We start from the raw sequence: 22,192 nt of genomic DNA on the forward strand, positions 1-22,192 counted from the left end.
AATGAACACACTTAAAAACAGGCATGGGTAAGTTCACTATGGCAAAATGTCCAAATATATACTGGGAAGCAAATGGAAAGTTTTATCTTGACTTTCGAGGTGAACAGAGATCTACAGGGATAAATATTTTATAGCTGAGAAAACATGTGAAAAAGGGGAGAAATGGCTGGGCACGGTGGCTCATGCCTGTAATCCCAGCACTTTGGGAGGCCGAGGCTGGCGGATCACCTGAGGGCGGGAGTCTGAGACCAGCCTCACCAACATGGAGAAACCCCGTCTCTACTAAAAACATGAAATTAGCTGGGCATGGCGGCGCATGCCTGTAATCCCAGCTACTAGGGAAGCTGAGGCAGGAGAGTCGCTTGACCCTGGGAGGCAGAGGTTGTGGTGAGCTGAGATTGCGCCATTGAACTCCAGCCTGGGCAACAAGAATGAAACTCTATTTCAAAAAAAAAAAGAAAAACAGGAGAAACTTGCCCCAAATCATTTGGTTAAAAAGTTGCATATTTAAAATGTGAACCAGCCAGGCGCGTTGGCTCACACCTGTAATCCCAGCACTTTGGGAGGCCGAGGCTGGCGGATCACCTGAGGGCGGGAGTCTGAGACCAGCCTCACCAACATGGAGAAACCCCGTCTCTACTAAAATCATGAAATTAGCTGGGCATGGTGGCGCATACCTGTAATCCCAGCTACTAGGGAAGCTGAGGCAGGAGAGTCGCTTGACCCTGGGAGGCAGAGGTTGTGGTGAGCTGAGATTGCGCCATTGAACTCCAGCCTGGGCAACAAGAATGAAACTCTATTTCAAAAAAAAAAAGAAAAACAGGAGAAACTTGCCCCAAATCATTTGGTTAAAAAGTTGCATATTTAAAATGTGAACCAGCCAGGCGCGTTGGCTCACACCTGTAATACCAGCACTTTGGGAGGCCGAGGCAGGCAGATCACCTGAGGTCAGGAGTTTGAGACCAGCCTGGCCAACATGGTGAAACCCCATTTCTACTAAAAATACAAAAATTAACTGGGCGTGGTGGCGGGTGCCTGTAATCCCAGCTACTTGGGAGCCTGAGGCAGGAGAATCACTTGAACCCGGGAGGCGGTGGTTGCAGTGAGCCGGGATCGCACCACTGCACTCCACCCTGGGCAAGAGTGAGATCCTGCCTCAAAAAAAAAAGAAGTGAAACAGTTTCTTTCTAACCTCCAAATGCACAATATTCCACGACACCAACCCTACACCAAAGAAATGTGTAGAAGTTTATAAAAATGGTTATTAACTGATTTTTTTCAGCACCAGAATCAACTATCCTGACTCTAGCTTTAGAAACGTAAGTTAAAAAAAGAGGAAAATAACTTCGAAGGAAGTAATTCTTTGAAAGCCGTTAGGACAACACAATGATTTGAGGGTCTTGTGCTTTTCCATGAAAAGGTGGGGCTAAGTCTGTTTTAGAGGGTGAAGGAGACACAGGAGTTAAAAATGTGCCAACACCGTGGCCCTTGGAAATAACTTGTAAGATCAAATGAAAATCGCAATCGAGACTGTCACTTTTCGATCAGATTGTTTTCAATCGATAATGAGTGCAGGCCCGCAAATGTGTATGGGTGTTATGTGGCATATCAAGGTACATTTCTGCAGAACATACTCAGTGCAATATGGCTTGTGGGTACAACATTCCTTTATATAATTGCACTCAACTAATGTATGCCTTGGAAAGCAAGCACATCAAACATTATGTCTTAACAGACTTCTGAAAGAAAAACTGGAGTTCCTGGTGGCTCTTAAACAGTCTGCTGGTTATTTTATGGCATAGAGGAGAAAATTTACCCTGCAGAAATCTAGCCGAGCACATCCTCAGACTGATCACATTCACCTTCTCATCATGGTTCCAGTCTCAATTAAAAAAAAAAAAAACAACAAAGAATCATATTTGAGTAATCTGTTCTGAATCATACAGGGAAAGTCCATGCTGAGATAATACTTATGCATCTGTCTTAGAACATGTCTAGAATATTTACTAGGAAGACTCACTATCAAAAGGGATTTTGGCATATGTGCATTAATTCAGCAAGCCTCATTTCTTCAATACCAAACATGCGCCAGACATTGTCCTAGGAAGAGAGGATTTAGAAAAAAAAAAAATAAAGATATATTTACCGCAGTCCAGCCATAGAAAAAGATAAGTAAGTAATTAAATGCAGGAGTATACTATAGCTTCAAAGATAAAACTTATGAAGGTCTGGAAATTAGCACACATGGGATAAAACAGTCACTTCTACATAAGAGGAGGCGATTATAAAGAAGATTCACTTAAGATTCAGTATTGGCTAAGGTTAAAGAGAGAAGCATTGTTCTTGGACCAAGTTTTCTGGGAGGTGGGAGAGTAAAAGAAGTCCGGGACCAAAGGAAGCTACAACAGAGAGCACTGAACGAGCAGCCTTGCAGGTCTGACCCAGACTGCCATCTGAGAAAATTACAGGCAGTTTGATTGGCTGGGGCACAGGCCGTGAGGTGGGGCATGATGAGTGACAGCTGGAACCAGGCAAGGCTCATAAATGTCACACTAAGGAATTTTCACTGTTTTCTACCAGCCACTGGAAGAAACTGAAGAGCTTAAAGCAAGATAATGGCACATCACAAAACACATGGATTCGAGGTGGTAAGACAAAAAGAAGTTACTGTAGCAGAAGCATCAGGAAGTAGACTTGTATTAATTTAACTGCAAAATAATTACTTCTCCTACCCCCACAACAACATTCCAACACACAGAACTAATGTGGGTTATTAATTATTTCCCACTGTTCCCTACTGAAACAACATACTTTCAACTTTATTCTTTCAGTTCTGAGCGTGCTTATCTGCAAAGATATATAACCTAGTCTCCACGTCTTATCATAGAAAATTAGTACAGGTGACTTGTCTATTTTCAAACAGGGAGAAAAATAGAAATAGATGCATTTAGTCCTTCTGAATTAACCAGCTAAGCTACTTGAGGAGGAAGAGATTATATCAAAATTGTAAACTTTTAAAACTAATTTAACATTATAACCACAAATGGATATATAAATTTTTTTCCTTCAGGGAATACTTGGGAGAAAAATTAGAATCCATGCTCCTGCCTTATTCAAAGCAAAATGATATTGGGTACAGCTGTTCATTTCAAAGGCCACTGCACATCTCCCATAAAAGCAGTGTGCTACAGTGATGAAAACTGCCCACCAATGGTCATGCCTATGCGCGTTTTCTAAGGTGTTTGCCACCCTCCTGTCAAGAGGTGAAGTCTGTTTCTTTAACTCCTGAATCTGGGTTGCCCACGTGGCTTGCTTTGATCAATGAAATGTCACAGAAGTTATGTTCTAGGACTTTTGAGCTCAGGTCTTCAGTTTCTACTTTCCCTTTCGGAACTCAGCTCCGAATAAAGAATTCCGGAATCTCCTATTAAGGAGGGTAACCACACAGAGAGACGGGAGAGTGACAGGCCACAGGCAGAAACACAATCTACATGGAAGAGACCCATGGCATTCCAGCCAACAGCAAGTACCAGGCCCCACGTGCAAATGAGGCCAATGGGTTCCACTATGTCCAGCTGAGCTGTCCCAGCCAAAACCATGTCAATCATGGACGAGTTCTCTCTTCTTCATCCTGCCCATATTGCTGTCTCATGGCATCATACCCAATAAAATGGCTGTGATTTGAAGTCATTAAGCTTTGCGGTGCTTTATTACATAGCAACATATAAATAATAATGAGTAGTAAAATGCTTATTGCTAACTTTTCAGTGTAAAATTCCAGTGGCAGACCATGATGCCATGTAGAAAATATCTGGCTCAATTCGTACAAAAATGGCACAGCGTGTGGGACTCAGAGGAAACACCACGGTAGCAGGCCCTATATGCACAGCAGGACACACAGGAAGCCAGTGTCCAAGGAGCTGAAGGTGACCCTGTGGCCTTTCAATATTCACACGAAGAAGCAAAAGCAATAGCACAGCATATCCTGGTCGGTGATGTGTGTGTATGTGTATGTGTCACAGCTGCATTAGACCAGACCACGTGGTAACATTGTCTAAAGAAAGAAATAGAAAATACATAGAAAGCTCTAAACTTGTTTTTCTTTAGAAGTTATGTCCCAACCATGATAAAAGTGTTATTTTTCCTCCTTGAGGAAACAAAGAAAAATCAACGATAACATTTCTACCCATTTTTTTTTTTTTTTGCTGTTATATCCATTTTATGATGCTTTGCAAGTACTATTTATTCTTACTTTTACAGCCAGTCAGAATGTGTTTGGGTTTCTCTTATTTCTGTCTTTTTAAAGCTTCAACATTAAAGTTCTTTAGTACATCACACATTGCAATATTAAAAGAAAACACTATCTTGCCTAAATAAGCAGTATCGTATAATATCCAGTCGAAACTAACTTCAATGTACGTGATATGAATATTGCTTTCTGAAAACTTTACGGTCTGTTTGGACCACTCAATATGTAATTTTTAAACTAGGATGCCATAGTGTTTAAACAGTTTTCACATCAGAAATGTAAGAAGTGCTTCTCCTCAGCAAATGTAAAAGAACACACATCACAACAAACTATCTCTCAGACCACAGTGCAATCAAATTAGAACTCAGGATTAAGAAACTCACTCAAAACTGCACAACTACATGGAAACTGAACAACCTGCTCCTGAATGACTACTGGGTACATAACGAAATGAAGGCAGAAATAAAGATGTTCTTTGAAACCAATGAGAAAAAAGACACAACATACCAAAATCTCTGGGACACATTCAAAGCAGTATGTAGAGGGAAATTTATAGCACTAAATGCCCACAAGAGAAAGCAGGAAAGATCTAAAATCAACACCCTAACATGACTATTAAAAGAACAAGAGAAGCAAGAGCAAACACATCCCAAAGCTAGCAGAAGTCAGGAAATAACTAAGATCAGAGCAGAACTGAAGGAAATAGAGACACAAAACACCCTTCAAAAAAACCAATGAATCCAGGAGCTGGTTTTTTTTTGAAAGATCAACAAAATTGATAGACCGCTAGCAAGACAAATAAAGAAGAAAAGAGAGAAGAATCAAATAGACGCAATAAAAAATGATAAAGGGGATATCACCACCGATCCCACAGAAATACAAACTACCATCAGAGAATACTATAAATGCCTCTATGCAAATAAATTAGAAAATCTAGAAGAAATGGATAAATTCCTGGACACATACACCCTCCCAAGACTAAACCAGAAAGATGCTGAATCCCTGAATAGACCAACAACAGACTCTGAAATTGAGGCAATAATTAATAGCCTACCAACCAAAAAAAGTCCAGGATTCACAGCTGAATTCTACTAGAGGTACAAAGAGGAATTGGTACCATTCCTTCTGAAACTATTCCAAACAATAGGAAAAGAGGGAATCCTCCCTAACTCATTTTATGAGGCCAGCTTCATCCTGATACCAAAGCCTGTCAGAGACACAACAAAAAAAGAGAATTTGAGACCAATATCCCTGATGAACATCGCTGCGAAAATCCTCAGTAAAATACTGGCAAACCGAATCCAGCAGCACATCAAAAAGCTTATCCACCAAGATCAATTTGGCTTCATCCCTGGGATGCAATGCTGGTTTAACATACGCAAATCAATAGATATAATCCATCACATAAACAGAACCAAAGACAAAAACCACATGATTATCTCAATAGATTTAGAAAAGGCCCTTGACAAAATTCAACAGCGCTTCGTGCTAAACACTCTCAATAAATTTGGTATTGATGGGACGTATCTCAAAATAATAAGAGCTATTTATGACAAACGCACAGCCAATATCTTACTGAATGTGCAACAACTGGAATCATGCCCTTTGAAAACCGGCACAAGACAGGGATGGCCTCTCTCACCACTCCTATTCAACATAGTGCTGGAAGTTCTGGCCAGGGCAATCAGGCAAGTGAAAGAAATAAAGAAATAAAGAGAAATAAATATTCAATTAGGAAAAGAGAAAGTCAAATTGTCCCTGTTTGCAGACGACATGATTTATATTTAGAAAACCCCATCATCTCAGCCCAAAATCTCCTTAAGCTGATAAGTAACTTCAGCAAAGTCTCAGGATACAAAATCAATGTGCAAAAATCACAAGCATTCCTATACACCAGTAACAGACAGAGAGCTAAGTCATGAGTGAACTCCCATTCACAATTGCTACAAAGAGAATAAAATACATAAGAATCCAATTCACAAGGGATGTGAAAGACCTCTTCAAGGAGAACTACAAACCACTGCTCAATGAAATAAAAGAGGATACAAACAAATGGAAGAACATTCCATGCTCATGGATAGGAAGAATCACTATTGTGAAAATGGCCATACTCCCCAAGGTAATTTATAGATTCAATGCCATCCCCATCAAGCTACCAATGACTTTCTTCACAGAATTGGAAAAAAACTACTTTAAAGTTCACATGGAACCATAAAAGAGCCTGTATTGCCAAGCCAATCCTAAGCAAAAACAACAAAGCTGGAGGCATCATGCTACCTGACTTCCAACTATACTACAAGGCTACAGTAACCAAAACAGCATGGTACTGGTACCAAAACAGATACATAGATGAATGGAACAGAACAGAGGCCTCAGAAATACCACCACACATCTAAAACCATCTTATCTTTCACAAACCTGACTAAAACAAGAAATGGGGAAATGATTTCCTATTTAATAAATGGTGCTGGGAAAACTGGCTAGCCATATGTAGAAAGCTGAAACTGGATCCCTTCCTGACACCTTATACAAAAATTAATTCAAGATGGATTAAAGACTTAAATGTTATATGTAAAACCGTAAAAACCCAGAAGAAAACCTAGGCAATACCATTCAGGACATAGGCATGGGCAAGGACTTCATGACTAAAACACCAAAAGCAGTGGCAACAAAAGCCAAGATAGACAAATGGGATCTAATTAAACTAAAGAGCTTCTGCACAGCAAAAGAAACTACCATCAGAGTGAACAGGCAACCTACAGAATGGGAGGACATTTTTGCAATCTACCCATCTGACAAAGGGCTAATATCCAGAATCAACGAAGACTTTAACAAATTTACAAGAAAAAATCGAACAGCCCCATCAAAACGTGGGCAAAGGATATGAACAGACACTTTTCAAAGGAAGACCTTTATTCAGCCAACACACACATGAAAAAAGGCTCATCATCACTGGTCATCAGAGAAATGCAAATCAAAACCACAATGAGAAACCATCTCACACCAGTTAGAATGGCCATCATTTAAAAAGTAAGGAAACAACAGGTGCTGGAGATGATGTGGAGTAATAGGAAGGATTTTACACTGTTGGTGGGACTGTAAAGTAGTTCAACCATTGTGGAAGACAGTGTGGTGATTCCTCAAGGATCTCAAACTAGAAATACCATTTGACCCAGCAATTCTATTACTGGGTATATACCCAAAGGATTATAAATCATGCTACTATAAAGACATGAACACATATGTTTATTGTGGCACTATTCACAATAGCAAAGACTTGCAACCAACCCAAGTGTCCATCAATGATAGATTAGATTAAGAAAATGTGGCACATATACACCATGGAATACTATGCAACTGTAAAAAAGGATGAGTTCATGTCCTTTGTAGGGACATGGATGAAGCTGGAAACCATCATTCTGAGCAAACTACCGCAAGGACAGAAGACCAAACACTGCATGTTCTCACTCACAGGTGGGAATTGAACAATGAGAACATTTGAACACTGGGTTGGGAATATCACACACCAGAGCCTGTCATGGGGTGGGGGGTTGGGGGAGGGATAGCATTAGGAGAAATACCTAACGTAAATGAGGAGTTAATGGGTGCAGCACACCAACATGGCACATGTATACAAACCTGCACATTGTGCACATGTACCCTAGAACTTAAAGTATAATAATAATAATAAAGAAATGTAAGAAGTGCTAAATTACAGATTTTCAAATATTTAGGAGACATTAATATAATGCCATGTTTTTTCTGAACACTTATTAAGCACAGTTAACAAAAACAAATAGAAATGATAAAGTTTTGTTAATATTTCATGTTAACTCTCATTTTTATTTTAATTAATTTCTGGCTTGAAACCATTGGAAATTTGTTTTTAACGAACAGAATTAAATACATTAGGTCCTTGATAGAATTCTTTTCCTCCAAAGAATATCACCATCCCCCACTTTTAGCTAACTGTCATAATATGTTCTTTTTTTCCAGATGCTTCTTGTTCCAGAACTGTATACACAAGTTGGACGACTAAACTGATATTTGCATAACAAGAAAAGTGGTCTTTAGACAATTTGGCAAATATGCTCATAGCAGCACTGCCAGGAACTAACCCCCAAAATAGGATCACAGCAGAGTTGGAACGCCAGTGATAGGGCTTTATTTCCAAGCACACAACCAGAGTTAGAGAACACATTCAAATAACCCAGGCCTTTTTTTATGTAAAAATTTTTAATAATCATGGCATTTCCAATGCAAATTTAAAATCTAGTCAGTAGCTTATTTTATTAAGAGACTTCATGGTTTTGACAGGTAATGATCTTTGCTAGAAAGGTCCCCCTCCTCCTCCTCCTCCTCTTCTTTCTCAGGTCTATTCTTGATTCTGAAATTCACACCACTGGAATTTTATACCACACCACAGTTAAACATTTTTTTCTGAATTTTACTATATTGCATTTTCCTGAGGATTTCTTTAATGCATGCCCTAGTTCTTTGGAGACTTTCAATGCCTGTTTAACAGCTTTCCTTATTCATTAGCAACTTCCTTTAGAATCTAACAAGTCTCTTATGATCCTGGAGTTCTGTCAATTGTAGTAATTTTTTATTGTTTTTATCACACGGTTGGGAATATTTCTGCTACTTTTTACCCTCACTTAGAAGCTTAATATAACTACAAAAATGTTATATAACTCTTATTAATGTCTTCATCTTTTGTCATTATGAGTGGCCTAGCCCCTCCATAGACAATTTGAGCCTATGATTTTTCATGGAAGAGGGCATAGTTTAGCTTCATGTATTATTATCCTCTCTCATATTTGCTCTATCAGTATATATTGGAATATGGTTGAATTCTATAGCATGTATTTTATTGCTTTCACACGTTTTATTGCGCTTATGTTTGGATTTCTTCTCATCTGAGAAAGGATTGATTTTCTCATCTCAGTATATTTTTAATAAAATCATAGCTAAGAAAGAACATTTCATCCATCTAAAAGCTAACTTCCTTTCTTTTATTTTGTCCTGAAAAATACTACACCCACACATTTTTGCCAATAGCCTAAGACATTTAGCCATACTAATCTATCCTATTGGCTCCTTGGCTTTGATTGATGGACTAACAAAAATAGCTTGCTTGATGTTTCCAGAGAAAGTATCTTACCCTCATCTGTCTAAAGTATTCCTAACATAGGATTGTCAGATTTAGCAAATAAAAATATAGGATTTCTACTTATATTTCAATTTCATGTAAAAAACAAATAACTTTTTAGTATAAGAACATCTTAAATACTTAGAGGCTTATCTGAAGTTCACATTTAAATAGGTGCCCTGTAAGTTACCAGGCAATCCTGTCCTAAAGGAATAATATTCAAATCTCTCTTTAGCTTTTCCTCCAAATGTTGCTTAAAAATTTTCTGGGAAAATCATTAGTTTTATCTCCAGAAGCAAGACACTGTTGTCAGAAAAGGATGGGTTTCATTTTCTATTATTTTCATGTACTTGATTATTTATGATATTAGAACTGGGATCTCAGGAGTGGCCTTGTGTAGCAATCAATGGTGGCTGACCATTGGTTGCTCTTTAGGAAAAAGGGTCATAAGCCCCCTTTTGCTCACTTCCCTGCCCCTTGAAATTAACTTATTGATTTAAATTAAAAGCATTGCATGCCTACTCTACGATGAATATTGTGATGTCAAGAATCCCAAACAAGCAGCAAGATTCTGTCCACCAGAAATGTTAAGCATATGTAAACCGGAGGCGGGCGACTGGGAGGTACCAGAATATGCTCTTTGTATTGATTTTAGTACCTGAACTTATGTGCTTTAATTGAGTTATACTTACCTATAAATTGATGCTCCCATCATTGAAAACAGCTTATGCTGTTACAGAATACATTGCGTAAGTGTATGGATTCCTTTACAGTCAACCAAAGGGTAAAGGTGACATGAAGAAGAAAAAATACGCTAACTAAATGAAAATTGGGAGTCATAAAAACATTTTTATAGAACTATAGAAATGATCTAAATCTCTTTTGGTGGGCTTTCTTTGCATCAGTACTACAAATGTTGGATTGTCCCAGCTCTGTCCTCAGACATCTCTGTAATCAGTATCTTGTCAGAGATCCCTGAAGAGGGGTTCTGGAGAGCCCTGGAAGGTTCTTGAGACCTCTCGAGGCAATCCAAAATGTCTTCCCGAAATGCCTTGGCCCATCATTTCACTCAGATATCTATATAAAGTCTCCCCTTAGACAGATCTTCTCTGACAACCCATTAGAAAATAGCAGCCTCTGTTACTTCATCACCTTCCCTACTTCACATTTTGTATAGTTCTGTTGCAACCTGAAATAAAATAATTTAAACCGAAATATAAATAGCACATTTGTTTATATTGGGTTTCCCACACAAGCTCAAAGAATGTAAGGACATGTACTTTTGTTTATTACTTTATCCCCAACACATTCAATAGTACATACCATATTGCATGTCTACAGAAATCGTTTGTAATTTTTTTGTACAATGAATGTATTTTATCTGATAGTTTTTCTTGGCAGTGAAAATATGCTTTTCCCTTACAGCTGCTCTTATTGAAAGACATTACTCTTAAGTGAATTTCCTCACTCCAGTAATTCAAGAAGAAAAAGTGTATATAGAGAAAAAGCATTAATAGTGTTTTATAACTTATTCCTAAAAATGGGTTGATTAAATGTTTATCATTAGTGCAGCAATGAAGTTTCTTTTAAACTCTGAAAATGAGGGCACATTCAGTGACTTATATTTTCAATGCCTTGTGTAGACCAAAAATAGATAAAAACAAGAATCACTAGGAAAGTAATATTGTATAAGCCAATCTCTAACAGAGTCACAATAAAACAAATTAATGTTTGAAATTATCACCATTAGGTCAAATCTGTGTCTTGAGCTTCAAAATACTTCATTCATTCAATGGTTAATCGGTCACTGACTACTGTAGGCTGGGTACTGGGGAGCCAAAAGAGAAATTAATCACGGTCATCAATTTAAAAACCAAAAACTCTGTCAGCCAAGTGTATGCAACAGTTTTGCAGAATAAACACAGTGAGTTTGGTTTAAGACAGAGAAATTTAAGTTTCCAGAATATTGGGGAGAAAGTGTCTAATAGGATGGTGGAGTTCATGTAGAGATTCTGGACTGGAAAAATGATTTGGCCACCATTAGCATAGGACTAGATGCCACTAAAGTGGCAGAGATCACTTAGAATAAATGGCAAACAAAAAAGAGGCCTTACTTCCTTGAGATTCTTCTGACTAGGAGCCAGACACTACAGAGCATGGAAAATATTTTGTAAGGTAGAGTTACCGAAGACGGCCTTTTTCTCCGAGATATGCTGACATGCTTAATGTGGGCTTTCTTTACAACAATGTGATCATTCCAACAACTACTAGTTCCACGATGTTTTTAGAGTTTACAAATGTATTACTACAGTGAGTTTTATTGTATCTGAGCCTCGTGAGAGATTTACGATTATCCCTATTTTATGCAAAACTTCAGAAAGTTTAAATGAAAAGTCACAAATAGATGATTGATACCTAATCCACAGCTCTTGGATGACCTATAGCGTCAATGTTTTCAATGAAGAGAAGGTGATTTTCACCCCATCCTTCACTTCTAGTTTTTCCTAATTGTTCTATATGACTTTATTGAAAGCTTCACTTCAAAATCAATCTCTCCCCTTCTCAAACTATCTTTCTTAATAAGGATAATTGTTAGGAAGTTCCCACAGCTACCTAACACCCTCTAATTCCCAAGACCTTGTGAATGCTTCTGACTATGAATTTTGAAGGCATTCCAGAAATACAGTTTCAGTTTGATTATAAAGCAAATAACATCTTGGATATTATTATATTTAAATATTTAGAATTATTTAAAATTAATTTTTTGCAAAAAATTCTTGGAGGGAAATGAGAACAAGAGTTTATTTAAGAAGTAGAATTTTATTTCTTTTTCTACAGGTCGACTTACTAACACTGTGGTTCTCCATAGAAATAAATAAAATTCACATACATAAAAAACGGTAGAGAATACTAAATGTGCCAAATAACGAATTCCTTTAAGCATAGATATATATATACACATATATACACATATATATATACATATATACATACGCACACATATATATACATATATATACACACACACACATACATATACATGTATATATACACACATACATACTTATATACACTTTTATACCTGCCAAGAAAGGTAAGTTTGTCACTGCTTAGAGATTGCTGAAAGCAAAATGAAAGAGTTCCATCAAGTGGTCATATCAAGACACAGCAGTTTGTATTTCACCAATAGAAAGAGGAAAACAATTTCTCTGAAATCTAGTTCAGACATAGATTTCTAACCGAGCTATTAAAATTTTATGCCATGCAACATTAAAAAACACAATTAAATGCATTTTAAACATTATTACTAATTCATTTTCCAATTCATTTTTAAACTGCAAAGAAAATAGAAACTATGTGATTTTTATTTTTTATCTTTTTCATAACGAATACTCTCTCCATATAGTTTGCAGTTGAAAATGCGTGGTTATAATCTTAATTTGCATGTTAGTCATTTTTTTAAATTAGCAGGTAAACCACAGGTAATACTAAACTAAGTATTTGGATTGCACCGAAAATTCAGAAACTAACTACTTGCAAATGACCTATACATCTTAAAATAGTACAAAATAAATACAAAGAAAACTCTACTCAAGGTTGTTTTAAAAAATAAAATAAGTTATAAAACATAAACATGAGTTAACTTGCTTCTTTTAACAATCTATAGTTTTTGCCTTGCCAAATTTCATCTCCTTCATAAAGACAGACAAAACAGGCATCTTTCTTTTTAAAGTATAATTGATTTAAGGGGTCATTTTCTCATTATTTTGGAAAAACCATCATGGCTTATTTTAATGTTATAAATGCTACTTCTAAATATATATTACAGATTAAGATTTGTTTCTTGCTTAATAAAGCAGTAGTTCATTTAAGCAACCATTGTTTAATTAAACTTTCTGAATATTATATATATATTACTAATGAGATGAGGTTAAACAATAGATTTTTATATAAAACCTATGAAATATATATTATCTAGACATAAAATTGGAAGCAATGTATTTAATGATTAAGATCATGGATTTTGGCATCAGAGAGATTTGATTTGAATCTAATCTCTTCCACTTTTTTTCTCTGTAACCTGGAGCAATGACAAGCGTACTTTGTTTCATTGCACTTTTCTTGTAGATGTTGTGTTTTTTACAAATTGAAGGTTTGTGGCCAGCCTGCCTTGAGCAATTCTATCCACACTATTTTTTCCAACAGTATGTGCTCACTTTTGGTTTCTGGGTCACAGTTCAATACTTCTCACAATATTTCAGATTTTATCATTGTCATTATATTACTTATGGTTATCTGTGATCAATGATCTTTTATGTCACTATTGTAATTGTGGGACACCATACACTCTGCACATATAAGATAGCAAACTTAATTAATATCATGTGTGTTCCCACTTCTTCAGCAGCTAGCTGTTCTTCCATCTCTCTTCTTCTCCTCAAGCCTCACTATTCCCTGAGACACAACAATATTAAAATTAGACCAAGTAATAACCCTGCAATGGCCTGTAAGTGTTCAAGTGAGAAGAAAAGCATCATACATCTCCCACTTTAAGTCAAAAGCTGGAAATGATTAAACTTAATGAAGAAGGCATGTTGAAAGCTGAGAGAGGCTAAAAGCTAGGTCTCTTATAACAAACAGCCAACTTATGAACACAAAGGAAAAGTTCTTGAAGGTAATTGACAGTGCTACTACAGTGAACAAATGAACGATGAAGAATGTAAAACAGGCTTGTTGCTGATATGGAGAACGTTTTATCAGTCTGGATAGAAAATCAAACCAACTACAACAAGGCCCAAATTATCTTCAATTCTCTTCAGGCTGAGAGAAATGAAGAAGAAAAGTTGGAAACTAGAAGAAGTTGGTTGATAATTTTTAAGGAAAGAAGCCATCCCAAAATAAAAGAAAAAGTGCAAGGTGAAGTAGTAGCATGTGCTGATGTAGAAGCATTAGCACATAATCTGGAAAATCTAGCTAAGATAATAGATGAAGTTTGTTACACTAAACAAGAGATTTTCAGTGTAGATGAAACAGACTTATATTGAAAGAAGATGCTGTCTAGGACGTTCATGGCTAGAAAATAAGTCAATGCCTGGCTTTAAAGCTTCAGTGCACAGGGTGACACTCTTGGTAGGGGCTCATGCAGCTGGTAAATTGAAGTTGAAGCCAATACTGATTAACGATTCTGAAAATAGCAAGAATTATGCTAAATCTACTGTGCCTGTACTCTATAAATGGAGCAAAGTCTGAATGACAGCATATCTGTTAACAGTATGGTATACTGGATATTTTTATCCCGCTCTTGAGACCTACTGCTCAGAAAAAAAAGAGTCCTTTCAAAATATTGCTGTTCATTGACAATGTACCTGACCACCCAAGAGTTCCGATGGAGGTGAACAAGGATATTAGTGTTTCTAAGCTCGTTAACACAACATCCATTCTGTAGCCTCTGAATCAAAGAGTAATTTCAACTTTCAAGTTTTATTACATAAGAACTAAACATGGTAAGGTTATTGCTGCCATAATGACTACTCTGATTAATCTGGGTAAAATAAATTGAAAATCTTCAGGAAAGGATTCACCACTCTAGATGACACTAAGGACATTTGTGATTCCTGGGAGGAGTCCAAAATATCAACAATAACAGGAGTTTAGAAGAAGTTGAGTCCAACTCTCACAGATGACCTTGAGGGGTTTAACTCTTCAGTGGAAGTAAATGCGGATGTGGTGGAATCAGCAAGACAACTAGAATTAGAACTGGAGCCTGAAAATGTGACTGAGTTGCTGCAGTTTCAAGATACAATTTTAATGCATTAGGATTTGTTTCTTAGAGATGAGCAAAGAAAGTCGTTCCTTGAGATAGAATCTACTCCTGGTAATGATGCTGTGAACATTCTTCAAATAACAACAAAGAATTTAGAATATTACAGAAACTTAGTTGATAAAGCAGTGGTAGAATTTGGGTTTGAAAGAAGTTGTACTGTGGGGAAAAGGCTATCAAACAGCATCACGTTACAAAAAAAAAAAAATCTTTCATGAAAGGAAAAGTCAACCAATGTGGCAAACTTCATTGCTGCCTTGTTAGAAGAAATTGCCACAGCCACATTAACTTTAAGAAACCACCACCCTGATTGGTCAGCTGCCACCAACACTTGGACCAAACCCTTTACCTGTGAAAAATCACAACTTGATGAAGGAACAGATAATCATTAGCATTTTAGCAATAAAGTATTTTAAAATTAAAGTATGTGCATTGTTTTTTAGACATACTTCTATTGCGCACTCAGCTGCTTATATTGTAATGTAAACATGACTTTTTTATGCATTGGAAAACCAACAAACTTGTATGACTCACTTTATTGCAATGTTTGCTTTACTGCAGTGGTCTGGAACTGAATCTGTAATATCTCCAAGGTATGCCTGTATATCTTCATGTATAATAGGGAAGTAATTCTACTGATACAGGTATGGTAGAGCTTAGATAATGTCTCTTATATCAAGCATCTAGATTAGTAGCTGACTATCATCAAAATGAAAACACATGTTTGTGAATTAATATTTCCACTGTTCTATCTTGTTATTGGTAGGTGAGAGTGGTGGTGAACTTTCACCTCAAATTGTTTGATTTAAATAGTTGAAAAAATATAAACAAGTAAGGAGACAAAAGACAAATGTATTGCTTCTATGATGACAATACGATCATATTTCTTCTGAGTGCTCTATGACCTTCCTCCAATCTAAGCAATATTTCCATTTCTACTAGAAGCCAGAGAGATTCACACTGTTACCCTTCTTTCTGTCTTTTGGAAATTTGCAGTGATAATAAGTTGATTTAAAATCCTTACTTAATATCAAGAACAACTCTTCCTGTCAACATGGTAATAAAATGAACACTGAGGATGAAGAGAGAGAGAATGATAAAGTGCATTCAGTAAAACATAAACAAGTAAAGGATGTGGGCGCAAGGTATATAGGAAGTATTAATAGTTGTACTCCTCTCACATATTTTGTCATGTGTGAAATAATTCAAAAGTAAGATGTAAGTAAACCTAAAAGAAAAACTAAAACTCCCTTTAGGAAACCTAAAAGTGAATAGATTCACACTTCAACAAACTTTTGACGATATGTCAGCAAGATGGAAAATAACTACAAAAGGAAAGCTGCAGATACAAGAAGAAATGTTGAGTGAAGAACATGGAAAGCATGTAGATAAACCACAGGGTCTGTGTGAAATAACAAAAAAATTAAATTTGGGAATACAGAAAGGATATAATTAAAATATGGGACAATAAGTAAGACTAGCAGGTGATTTGATTTTTATAATTCTAAGGTCCCTATGTTATATAAAGAAGGAATAGAGAAAATGATTAATGTAGACTTTAAGTAAATAAATCTGTTAAAATTTCATGGTAACTATTAAAAGAATAAAGAGGGAAATAGAATTTAAATAAAAACTTCATGTAAAAGATGCAGAAAAAGTGATAAAAAGTAAAAGCGATGAAGCAAAAGAGGAACATACAAAACAAGAAATAGGATGGTAATGAATCCAAATATATCAGCAATCCTAATAAATGTAAATAAATTAACTTTCTAGTTAAAGGTTAAATTCAATAAAAGATAAGATCCAGGATTATACTATCGAAGAATCACACATGAAAATAAAAACATGGAAAAACTGATACACAAAGGATAAGAAATTAGGCAGCTTAAATATTAGTCAAAGGAAAGCTGGTGTATCTATATTAATATTATAGAGTGAAGTCTTTAAGGCACAAAGCATCATATAGAATGGAAAACATCATAAAACAATGATAATTATACACTCATTTCAACTTTGATGCCTCTAATAACTTGCCTCAAAACATATAAAGAAGTCAACAAACCCATCATACCAAGGAATACACAGTGTTCTCAGGTACGCACGGAACTTCAGAGAAAGCCGAACCACATGGGGAAGACATAATGCACATATCAGCCAATTCCAAGGAATTATCAGACAGATATACTTCTCTTAGCACAACGAAGTTCAAAGTCAGAAAAAAACATTTTTTTTTGAAAAATTTGTAGATTTGGAAATAGGAAAGCATATTTAAAACATACAAGAAAGCAATAAAGTCTGAAAACCGATAAATTCAACAGTTAACTTAAGATATTAGGGAAAATATAAGAAACCCAAGCAGAAGAAATGCAATTATAAAAACCAACAATAATAATGAATGAAATAGTAAATAGAGATACAGCAGATTAAAACAAAAAGATTAACAAATCGAAAGGCTAATTCTTATATATTTAATATATGTGTGTGTCTAATCTACTCTCAATATTAAACTATTAATCATTTCTTTCCTAAATATATATCAACAATGATTGTTATATTTTTTCTATTTTTATATTTACACAGGGAAATGTGATATTCACCATGTTTCACTTAGTGTTTTTTAACTCAGTATCATTTTTGAGGCCAATTTTGAGACCCATGTGTATAGAGAGATACTTTATCCCTTTTAACTCTTGCCCAGTAATATATAGATTAAATTTTTATCCATCTATCCCCCATTTGCTATCTACTAATAGTATTTCAAAGCACATCCCTGAATTTTCCTATGCATCTCTGTTACACGTTACCCTAAAGAGAAATGACAAGCTTTTTAGAGAAGTGGCATACTCAATTTCCCTAAATGTTGGCAAATTGATTATTTAAATGGCATTTAGCAGAAAATCTAACAAAACATTTTTCTTCACATTAAAAAAGAAATCCTTAAATTGCTTCTTAGTTTCTATAAAAATGGAAGAGTGGAGAAGTATTCAGGGCTTTATGTTTTATTCAATTGGATCAATATCCTCCATAATCCTGTGAATCACCTTTTTAAAAAATTTGTAAAACTTAAGACAATATTTTATAGTTTTGCTCCACATTGTTTGAAATTTAGAAACTTTTATTTCTAATTAGATTGCTATGACATTAAGTGTGTGTGTGTGTGTGTGATTGTTGGTATATAAATTATCTACTACATGCAAGATATAAAAATATGATAAAGTGTTTGGACCTTACCCTTAGAAAACAATATCTCAATAACTGTGGTGTGGCTGAGATGATGTTCAGGTATCATCTCATATTTGCCTACATTTCTAAGTTTATTTCTACATTGCCAAGTTTGTCACTATAACATGGCCATTTCCTGTATAGGAGACAGATGCTCTTTAGGTGTGTCCATCATAAAACTAGTTTAATAAATCAGGACACATTGAAAATAAAATAAGCCTCAAGCATAAAGCAGGACCAATCCTTGAACAAAGTGTATATTCAATATATACTCCATTGGCTTCAAAAGTGAAAATATACTGTGAGCTGTCACAAAGTTGGTAGGCTCTGATCCCCAGCGGGTACTGTGCCTGTCCTTTGCATAACTAGAGGGATTGTTAGTCCTCTTTGCATACATCACGATTGTTAATAAAGTGACATTTGTCAAAATGAGTAAGCACCTGTTGCCATGGAAGGTGCCATAAGCAAGATTATAAAACAAATTGTTGTAGTTGGCTAGGAACCAGGAGGAAGATGAACACCAGAAGAAAAGGCATTCTTTCCTTAATTCCTCATACCCATTTTACAATGCATTGCATACAGTTGTTTATGCAGAACACAGGCTGTTTTCTTTTTTTCTGAAACCTCATGTAACCGATGGTATTTTAAATGAGCTCTAATACAAAATGCCTCACACACTGCTATCCTATGCCTCATTTAACCCATTATATGGGTTCCCTCTTGAAACATTTAGTCTTCATTTGTCTATTTTTCCTGTAACTTATTTTTAGGAATAGAAAAATCATGTCCTGGGAAGCATGTCTTCTGGCACATATTTAAAATACCTAAGGGGGCTCAGGTAACATCAAGACCCTAGTAGGTGCAGACGGGTCCCCACCAATATCTTGGCATTTTATTTCAATTATTTACTATCTTTCAATATGGCCCACAGCATGAAGATTTTGCATATACCAGTTTATTTTTTAATTGAAAATTGAAATAATACCAATACTCATAAAAAAATCCATTCAATTCTATTCAGTAAACAGTCTTCCTCTTCATGCCAGTAGATATCTGTAACTCTTTCCCCAGGTTCCTTATTTAAAGTATCTTTACCAAAAAAAGCAGACAGGCTTCAAATAACCGTCTGACATTGGAGAATGACAATATTTTTTCTTGTGAATTAGCATCCTAGCTAGGCACTGATATGAGATATACTGACATAGCTTTCCTGCCAAATCTCATTCTTGTATTGTTCATGAATAGATTCATTATTTTGGTACAAAGACTTTAAATATCAAGTTTAATTGATCTTTTATATCACACTTCTCCAGAATTTTTTACTGAAGGATAAATTTGTTCCTCTAAAAAGCACAGCCTGTCCCGAGCAGATGCATGCCATTAAAAAAAAAAAAATCACATAAATGTCTTCTTTTGGTTCTATCACAGCCTAACATATGAATCCATGTTTATTGTGGTAATGATTCAAACTAGTAAAATGGGGTATAATTTTTGTTTGTATTATAATTGCAGTGCTCCTCATTTCTAGGTACCCCATACTGGCTATTCTCATGTTTTATGTGAATCTCAGGGTGTATTGACTAGCTCTGTGATCTTGGAAAAAATGACTGGCTGCAAAAAGTTCTCTCATTTCTTCTGCCAATCCCATTCTCTGAAGAGGAAAATGTAAGACTATGTGTGCAAAAATTCTAAGACACTGAGAGTCCAAAGAAAATAGAGAATAGATATTTAAGCTTGAGACCAGAAAGCATTTGTGATTATTAAGACTGAATTCTTGTGACTTTGAGTCAGAATGGCTTGTTTTTAGTTGGAAGTTATCTTCTAGATCCTTATTCTCTGATTATATGCAATTTGGAAATGTCCTACATAAAAACTGCTGCCTAACTTGTCACCTGGTTTTCTTCCAATGCACAGAAAGAACTAGAAGCCCTGCAACAAATGGATTATGTGCACCATCTGGCCATTTTGTGTCGCATACTAAATTTTAAACTAAAAATGCCTTTCTTCTTCCCATACTAGAACATAAGAAATTTGCTATCTTTTCTGGCTTGATGTATAACTTAATTTATTTGTTAATATAAGTTGTTGATGGCTAAAATTGTGTAAAATGTAGTTATACATAATTTTTAGCTTCAAAGTCACAAATTTTGTCACTTTATTATGGAGGAATTGCAAATATCTCTAGGGTATAAACTCAGCCTGATTTCTGGATATCTGTTTTTTTCTATTTGCAACTTCAAATATGTGTGTAACGCCATTGCGAACTCTCAATTTTGTTAGGTGTCTTTCAAGTATATATGAGAAGTTAACATATGCATATTTTATATAATTTTTACATGTAAGTGCATATGAGTTCCTCTGAACTTTGAGAAACTAAACTGTCCAGAAAGGTATGTTTTTACATGTAGCCATTTGTAATTTGGTAACCACAGGAAATGTAAATCTGAAAATAACTATAAAACAGTTAAGGATAAGTATATAGTGTGATTCTTTTCCTTATCTAATATAAATTTTTAAAGCCACAGGAAAAGGAGCCGAAGACTGGACTATAACAGGTTTGGAGGCTATGAATACATAGAATGATACCAATTTATGGAAATACAGATTGATATTAGCTCATGTTATTGAGGGCCTACTCTTTGCCTTTTTTGTGTATGTATGTATGTATGTCTTTATTTATTTATTTCTGTATTTATTTATTTTTAGAGACAGGGTCTCACTCTGTGGTTCAGATTGGAGGGCAGTAGCGCGATCACAGCTCACTGCAACCTCAACCTCCCAGGCCTAAGCAATCCTTCTGCTACAGCCTCCCAAGTAGCTGGGACTACAGGCACGTGCCACTGCACCCAGCTAAATTTAAAAATATTTTGTAGAAACTGGGTCTTTCCCTGTTGCCCAGGCTGATCTTGAACTCCCGGGCTAAAGCGATCGTCCCACCTGGGCCTCCCAAATTGCGGGGATTACACGCACAAGCCACCGTGCCCAGCCACCATTGCCTTTATACATATTACCTCATTTAAATATGCATTTTTCCAATGGAAGGAACTGGAGCTTAGATAAATTCTATACCTCTCAAAATAACACCACGTGGATTTTTAAAAAAATCTTTAAGCATTTACCTACTTATTTATTTGGCTAATGGGAAAATAAAGCTCCCAGTCACAAACATCCCCCGTCACAAACATCACGATCCATGATGATAGAGCAAAATCAGATATGCTAAATTTAGCCAAATATATTGCATACAGTAGGTCATCAATACATGCTTATTGAATTAATTAAAATCCAACTTGAAAAGGAAATTGACCCTGTCAAATATTTGTATATTTTATCTCATCAAATTTAGTTGTGTGTGAGCCAAAGAAAACATATGAAAAGTGTTTTATTTTGCAGGGACAGATGTATAAAATATTATCTAATTTTAATATACTAAAGGCATAGTTATAGTTTTCCTTTAAACATCATTTTGACCTTAATGATGTGACTTACTATTTTACCCTCCAAAAACAGTACACTTTATAATTATAATTGCTGGAACACGCCACTTTCTAGAATTACGAAAAATAATTCATTACACATAAAGGCTTTATTTTGGAATGAATAAATGAATGTTGGCTGTCATCGTAATTTGTGCCTCCCGAAAGATTGGTTTCCTACCTCTAGATAGAGAGAAAATAAAATTTAATCTTTAAGAATTCACATTTCTTGTTTGGCAAGAGTTTGTATTGCTACTAATTAGCTGAAATAG

The sequence above is a fragment of the Symphalangus syndactylus genome, chromosome 4 (genome assembly GCF_028878055.3).
Source record: "Symphalangus syndactylus isolate Jambi chromosome 4, NHGRI_mSymSyn1-v2.1_pri, whole genome shotgun sequence".
NCBI lineage: Eukaryota > Metazoa > Chordata > Mammalia > Primates > Hylobatidae > Symphalangus > Symphalangus syndactylus.